Source organism: Dipodomys ordii, unplaced genomic scaffold (assembly GCF_000151885.1).
Source record: "Dipodomys ordii isolate 6190 unplaced genomic scaffold, Dord_2.0 Scaffold24, whole genome shotgun sequence".
Lineage (NCBI taxonomy): Eukaryota > Metazoa > Chordata > Mammalia > Rodentia > Heteromyidae > Dipodomys > Dipodomys ordii.
This window is the reverse complement of record NW_012267240.1, coordinates 1,880,425-1,887,965: the sequence shown is the minus strand read 5'-3', so window position 1 is coordinate 1,887,965 and position 7,541 is coordinate 1,880,425. Positions and strand designations below refer to the sequence as shown.

The window sequence follows — 7,541 nt, the reverse complement described above, 5'->3', positions numbered from 1 at the left end:
CCCCTGGCATACCTCCTGCCCCTGCCCCTCCACACCTCCCACCCAGCTCCCTGAGATCCCAGGAACACCTCCCGCCCCTGCCCCTCCGCACCCCCACCCCAGCACCCTGAGACCCCGGGCACACCTCTGGCCCCAGCCCCCCCCCGAGATCCCAGGCACACCTCCTGTCCCTGCCCCTCCACCCTAGTTCCCTGAGACCCCGGGCACACCTCCTGCCCCTGCCCCTCCGTGCCCCCATCCCCAGCTCCCTGAGATCCCAGGCACACCTCTGGCCCCAGGCCCCCTCCCCTCCCTGAGATCCCAGGCACACCTCCTGCCCCTGCCCCTCCGCCCAGCTCCCTGAGACCCCGGGCACACCTCCCACCCCAGCCCACCCCCCCTACCCCGGCTCCCCTCCCAGTCTACTTCAGTGCTGGCTTATGTCTGGATAACAAAGATGGCTAAAGGTGTTCTGAAGCACTATCTTCCCATGGCTTCCTGCCCTTCACCTCATCTTGTCTTGGTGTATGGTGGCCGGACTGGACATGGAACTCGTGGAGCTCGGGCCTGGAGTCTAAAATCTCAGGCCCCAGACCCCCTCCCAGCACCGCTGACCACCAGGCTCTGCTCAGTGCTCAGCAGACAGTGGGTCGCTGACATCTCTAACTTGCTGGATGGCCACTGTTGACCCCAGCCCTGCCACACACAGCCTGGACCCACCGGCCTTCCTGTGAAGCCTGGGAAGAAGCCTCACCCCAACAGCCTGCATCCCACATGCCTGCAACCAGCACCTCAGGGACATGCCAATGGGGAGGCTGTGCACGGCTGCAGCAGCCCTGGTGCCGGGAGCAAGCCCCGGGGTGGACTCGGGGAACAAGAAACCCCCAGGCTCTCCGTAAAATGGAGCAGGGACAGATAATCCTGATGATTCCTTCAAGACGTCTATCCTGTTGGCATACTAGCCCTAGCCTTTTTTTCCCTTTGAATTCAGGGCCTCACACCTGCTCAGCTTGTTTAGCTGGCACTCTACACTTGAGCTATGATTCCACCCTAGTTTTTTGTTGGTTATTTTGGAGATGAAGTCTTGCAGACTTTTCTGTCTGGGCTGGCTTCCAACTCAATCCTCTGACCTGTAATCCAGCTAGGATTTTCTTTTATTTTAGGTCAGGGGGCATGAACTCCGGGCCTGGATGATGTCCCTGAGTGTAAGGGTAGCGCTCAACCACTTTGAGCCACAGCTCCTCTTCTGGTTTCTAATAGTTAAAGACTCTCTTGGACTGTCCAACCCAGTCTGGCTTTGAAGCACGATTCTCAGCTTTCAGCCTCCTGAGAAGCTAGATCACAGGTGTGCACCACCGGTGCCTGGCCCGGCTTCTTCTCTAATGGCGTTAATCTCTTCAGCAGCTGCCCCTCTGAGCTGCAGCTGTACAGGAGCCCTTTTTCTGGTGAAACTGTGTATTTTTCAAATCTTCTTGCTCTGGGTTTGCCTGCATTCTCACGATAAATCTGGCTAATGGTGCCACATCATGAACACTGTGACGTCTTGAAATTTCCTCTATCTTATCACTTTTACACTCAGCCTCCCACAAAGAGTCAGGACAGGAACAACATGCAGACAAGTTCTTTGGCAGAATATAACAGAACTGGGCTCTAGTCCTTGCTGAAGGACGGAGGCATGGACTGCTGCCCAGTCCTTGCTGAGGGACCAGGGTGTGGGCCGGCCCCCGGACACAGGATCACCACACATCCGTCCGGGTTCTGCTGAGCGGGCACAGACATGATGGTTTCTCTGAATCAACAAACTGCTAAAAGTAGCTCAAAAGTAGCCCAGTCTTGGAGAAGGCGCTGACGTGGGTCTGGAAATTGCAGCATGAGGAAGTCTGCGGAATGGTGCACTGGGCTCTGCAGGCTTTTTCGGGATCCCTGGTGGAATCTGTGTGAAGAGGCTCGGACAAGGCTGGACACTGTGGTGTGGGGGTGGCGGGGACAGCGGCAGGATGGCCACAGAGCTGGAGGCAGCCAGTCATGGGCTCCAAGGCCAGATCAGCACCACAGCAACAAAGAACCGAGGAAGCAAATCTTCTCACATGTCTGTGGCTTGTCCCGTGTTTAGGGCAACCTTAGCTTTACAAAGAAAGCGCAGCCTCAGTGTTCTCAACAGACAGACAGACCTGCCCACTGCAGGCTAGTGAGGGCCCTGCTCCTCTTCCTCACCAGGCAGGGAGCACCCCACACCCCATGGGATGGGAAGGAAGGGGAGGGGAGGGCCTACCTCTGCCAAGTCGCTGTGGCTCACTGGAGAACCCCGGCTCTACCAGGGGGCCTGGTGCCCAGGACCTTGCATGGTACCCAGGACCTCACATGCTGCCCAGGACCTCGCGTGCTGCCCAGGGCTTCATGTCCCCACCACTGACAGACAGGCCACCGTCCTGTCTGTCCGCAGCCCAGGAAAACTCAATCATGCAGGTGGACAGGGCGGCGCCTCCACCCCCTCACCACCCCCCCATGCTCTTGTCCTGCCTCTGAGACTCCACGCAGGCTTCCCTCCCCCCTGTCCATAGCTGTAGGCCGCTGAATCCTCTGATTCCCACTCTCTGTTCCTGGGGCTGACCCCTGACCCCGAGGGGCCGCCTGTCTCTCCACAGACCTACCCCCCCCCGTCCCCGCCCCATCCTGACAGTCTCTGAACAAGAGTTAAGGGGCACTCTGGGTCTCACAGGCTGCCTTTGCACAACATGGACAGGAGCGGGTCTCCTCCAGCTCTGAGCACGCAGCCCCCGCTCTCCAGCCTGCCAGCCCAGGGTGCCTTCCTGGCATCTGCCTGTCAAACATGCTGATACAGCTGGATGTGGTATCCATACCTGCAACCCAGAACTCTGCAGGCTGAGGCTGAGGACTGGGAGATCCAGCCCAACCTGGAACGGTGGCATCCAGTCTCCAAAAACCAAAGCCAAAACCAAACAAAAAAAGGAGTGCTCTGTGGCATGCTATCCCAGGACCACGTGCAGAGGTGCCAAGGGCAGAGCCCTGACGTCCCGCTGAGCTCCGCAAGAGACCATGGAACAGAGTGAAGGCCGGATAGGAGCGGCCACAAGTGGACACCACAAGACAAGAGCCCAGCGCGCCCAGCCAAGGGCCCTGCACTGCGCCAGGCAGATGTGGGGCAGGACAGGGACAGAGCCCGCTGCAGAGCCACCGGTGCCCCGCGGCCCCACCAGGGGGTGGACACGGCACGGTTGGCTGGTCTCAGGATGCTGGGTGAGTGCTGAGGACTTGCACCCATGCTTGTCCCAGCTACGAGTGGAGCAGAGTCACCCTTCCCGCTTGGCTAGTGAAGCCCAGACTCCACACTGTAGTGCCAGCCCCAAAGGGCACACAAGGCCACCTGCCCTGGGGCACTGGGCAGTCAGGGCTGGGGAGGGGAGACTGGAAGGGGCAAGACAGTGAAGCACCAAACACAGCTTCTTATTCCTGGAAAACAGCTCATCTTTCCCAGGCCTGGGCTCTTGAGAAAGGAGCTCATGTTGGCCCCGACGGCACCAGGCCAGCCACGCAGAACGTGGTGTGGAAGACAACATGAGCCAAGGGGTCCCAGGCATGTCAGGCCTGGACAGGAAAAGGGGAGAAAAAAGGAAGCTCTTGTGCTCAGGGCGCCTGCAGCCCTCCAAGCCCGAGCCCAGGGCCGGCCCGGAGCCCCAGTCAGTCCACCCACGCGGGGAGCCAGGTCTCAGCTGTCCACGTCTGTTCTAAAAACAGTAAGACCACAACATAGTCCAGGATCTATTTTTGCGCCCGCTCACTGGGAAGGAATGTGAGCTATTCAGTATGGGGTGCAGGCCGCCCAAGCTCACTGCTGGCTGGGCAGCCACGAGCAAGCTTCCATTGCGGAGATAAAGGCTACAAAACTATTACCAAAAATACCATCGTGCAAATCCTAACAAATGTGCCCAAAACCCAACTTTCCTCCCTCCCTGCCGGGAAGGGAGAGGGAAATACAGAAACTTCCAGAATCACTCAGTGAAGCGGCATCCCGCAGGGAGAAGCCAGCCTGTGCAGGCGGCTGGAGCTGAGGGGGCAGTGTCAGGCACGGCCTGCTTCCCAAGGCTCCCCCCTCCCCCAGCCTGGCCACACACGCCTCAGCAGTTGGCCTGGCGCCCGAGAGCAGGGCAGAGCAGTGGGCGGCCGGCACGCAGAGGAGGCCATCAGTAAGGCACCGAGAAGAGGACCCCAAGCAGAACCCAAGACCCGAAGGGCCTTGGGGCCGGGGTCTGGGGATGCGTGCCTGCCAGGCCTGGCCCTCAGCAGAGCCCTCTGAGGCCCAGTGGGTGGTCGAGGGGAGGAGGGGCTTGGGCCTCTGCCCTGGAGGCCTTCTTGCCTCCAACTTGGTTCCCTCTGGGATCTCATGGTAATGCAGGAGGGAGCAGAGCCAGGCTGGCACAACCTTGCTCACACCTCCCTCTTCCTGCCTTGCTTTCCCGCTCTGCCCCAAGCTCAGCAGTCATGGCACGGGCCTCTTGGACGCAACCGTGATGGTAATAATGAGAAACGAGTTTGTACAGCATTGGGGGGGTGGCCTTCACAGAGAGATGAGGGGTTGCACAAAGACCCCAGCCACGGACAACCATGATGGAAAGGCAAGGGGCCTGTGGAAGGACCCCTGCCAAGGTGGGGGGGCTGGGCCTGGGCAGGGGACCAAGGGCTGGGCTCTGGTCTTAGGGGAAGATGGAGGACTGCCTAGAGGGGAGGAGTCCAGAGAAGCTGCAGGGCTTGGGATGGCAGGGGGGAAGGAGGAGGGGTGACGACAGGGGGGGGGGTGGTCAGGTCTGGGTCAGCTCTGCTCCAGGCATTTCCTCCCCCACCCCAGCCCAGTCTGGAGCAATCCGGGTGCTGGGGTTTTTCCTCTGGAAGCATCTGTTACATGAGACAGGCACAGAGCGGGTCCCCAAGGCCTCCTCTGCCTCCCAGAACTGACAGATGAGTGGAAAAGATGACCGTGAACTCCCTGGGAATTCCTGGGGGGGGGCAAGGGGAGCTATTATCGGATGGGCATAGAGCAGCAGTCCTGCAAGACAGAAACAGACCTCAGGACGCTGACTCCCTCAATAATCATTCCACAGAGTACACAGAGGGCAAAACATCACTTAGCCTATAAACACACACCATCTCATAATTAAGAAGCAGCCAGGCGCCAGTGACTCACGCCTGTAATCCTAGATACTTGGGAGGCTGAGATCTGAGGATTGTGGGTCAAAGCCAGCCCGGACAAGAAACTCCAGGAGACTCTTATCTCCAATGAACTACTCAAAAAAATTGGAGGTGGCACTGTGGCTCAAGTGGTAGAGCCTCACCTTGAGTGAAAGCAGCTCAGGGACAGTGCCCGGGCTCAAGTGCCAGGACCAGTGCCAGAAAAAAAGGAAAGAAAGAGAAGAGTGGAGGTGGAGTGAAGGCATGCACACTTGGCAAGGCGAATGGCCCACATATGTGTCACACTCACGGACCCCAGCGGGCCGGAGTTTGAGGCAGGAAGATGAGAACATGCATGGGAATGTGTGCCACACATCCCAGGCTGTTCCGGACACCACCGCTGCCTCCTCCATGCTGTCTGCCAGCCCCTCCAGCACCCTGGAGAGCCTGAGCCTGGCTGTACCTCTGCCCTCAGTCACCTGCTGCCCAGAGTCCTTTCCCATAGCAGCAGGGAGCCAGGGCCCCACACCACAGGACATGAAACTCTGCAGCAGTCCAGGCAGCAGTGGAGAGCAGGATGGGTGGCCAGAGCCGCCCAGGCCTTGCACTGGGTTCAGCGACATCTGCATCCTGTAAATCAACTGCCAGAGACTCCTTGCTTGACATGGGGCTGGGTAGGGAGGTGGAGACCGGGCGCTGGGCGCCGGGGCTCGGGGGTTGAGCAGGAAGCACACCGGACAGCAGACGATGGACACACAGCTCCGATGTGTGACCACAGCTCCGATCTCACTGCACAAGGCCAGCAGTCCCCACCCCACATGGGAACCACACTGTAACCCAGTTCTCCAGGACCCCACACCCTGTGTCTAGAACCCCAGCGAAAGCGCCTGAGGTCTTAGGGCTCCATCAGAGCTTCTCTTTGCCCACTGCTCTTCGGGGCCGTCAGGGGGCCTGACTTCCCCCATGGAAGCACGTCTGGCCCCCGACTGCTGGCAATCCTCCCCTTCCCCCGACACAGCTGTCATCCAACTGACAAGGCTTTGCAGCCATCAAATGCTGAGATATAGAGCCACTCCATTGTTTTCTACCTAACCCAACTTACCCGTGTTTCCCAGGAGAACGGGGCAGAGTGCTCGTCTTGCCAAGTTATGTCCTAAAATAAAAATTCAAGAATGAGTCTGAAGCCCAAATGCAGACAGCCCCACACAGCCGCCCAACCTACCTACACCATGAGGGGCCAACTACGCCAACCATCTCAGCCAGGCCTCGCCTTACCTTTTGGCCAAGGCTGCTGTGAGCCCTCCCCTGCCAGGCAAACTCAGGGTGACACAGACCAGGCCCCCAACAGACCCAGCCAGAGGGAAGCCAAGGGGCTGAGCTGTGTGCTCACAGACAGGCCTCAGCCTACTGTCTACACACGACAGGTGTATGTACACTGTGCACACAGGGACAGTCCACCACCCACTCAGGGACATCTACTGTCCACATAAGGACAGTCCACCATACACACAATTCACCATCAGCAAAAGGACAGTCTGTTGTGGGGATTGACCGAGGACCTGTGGAAAGAACGAAGGCAGCACCAATGGACTGGGGCTCCCCTTTGGGAGGTCTCAAAGGCCAGTGATGGAATGCGAGTCTAGTTATGTGCTGCGCAGCTGATTGCCCCAGCAGAACGGGAGAGCCCTAGCCTGGTTGCTGTTCACTGACCTGCAGAGAGGACTTGGGGAGCACCCACTTCTCCCAGTCCCCCGCTGCCCCAGCTGCATAAAGGGCCACGGGTTCTGGACCAAAATGTGGTCCATACTGAGCAGCACAGACTACAACAGGATGAAATGCTTTCAAGCTGATACTAAGGTTTTTACAGTCACATTTCACTTGTCCTCCTCTATGACTCCAGATAATTTATGCCTTTCTGTAGAGCACACAGTAATTCTGTCTCATCTCACTCTCCCACAGCTGACAGAGGCCCCCAAGGACTGAGGCCAGAGCCGGACCCTGGGGGTGCTGTCCAAACACATCAGCCATCCTCTGTGGAGCGGCCTTCCCTCCTGCCCCCACCTCCCCACCCCTGGCAAGAGCAGAGACAAAATAAAAATGCTGGGGTCTGGGCAGCTGCTGGCCTGTCCCCATGGAGGGGAAACCGTGTAAGGATCCCCTGGTGCTTGGTGCTTATCACATGCTGCCGACCCTGCGTATCTCAAGGCGCTGTAAAGGCCTTGCGCTTGGCCATCCCAGTGTGAGGAGCTGGGTCCCCCCAGACACTCCCTATATGAACACATGAACATATCTGCACACCCCAAACCTGTTCCCCAGGATTTTCCCCTCTGGGACACAGAGGGGGTCCAGCCCCAGCCCTGGAGGGCGGAGGAGTCATC

The 7,541-nt window shown here is 58.8% G+C and overlaps 1 protein-coding gene across 1 annotated transcript in view; it reads right to left on the bottom strand.

Annotated features, from left to right (window-relative positions):
• LOC105984372 (chromosome unknown open reading frame, human C1orf198) overlaps positions 1-6,312 on the bottom strand; it is an 11,474-nt gene extending 5,162 nt beyond the window's left edge. The window contains exon 1 of the mRNA XM_013014550.1: positions 6,266-6,312. The gene's annotated coding sequence lies outside the window, so the exon portion shown is untranslated. The remainder of the gene's footprint in view (positions 1-6,265) is intronic.
• Positions 6,313-7,541: the final 1,229 nt, after the last annotated feature.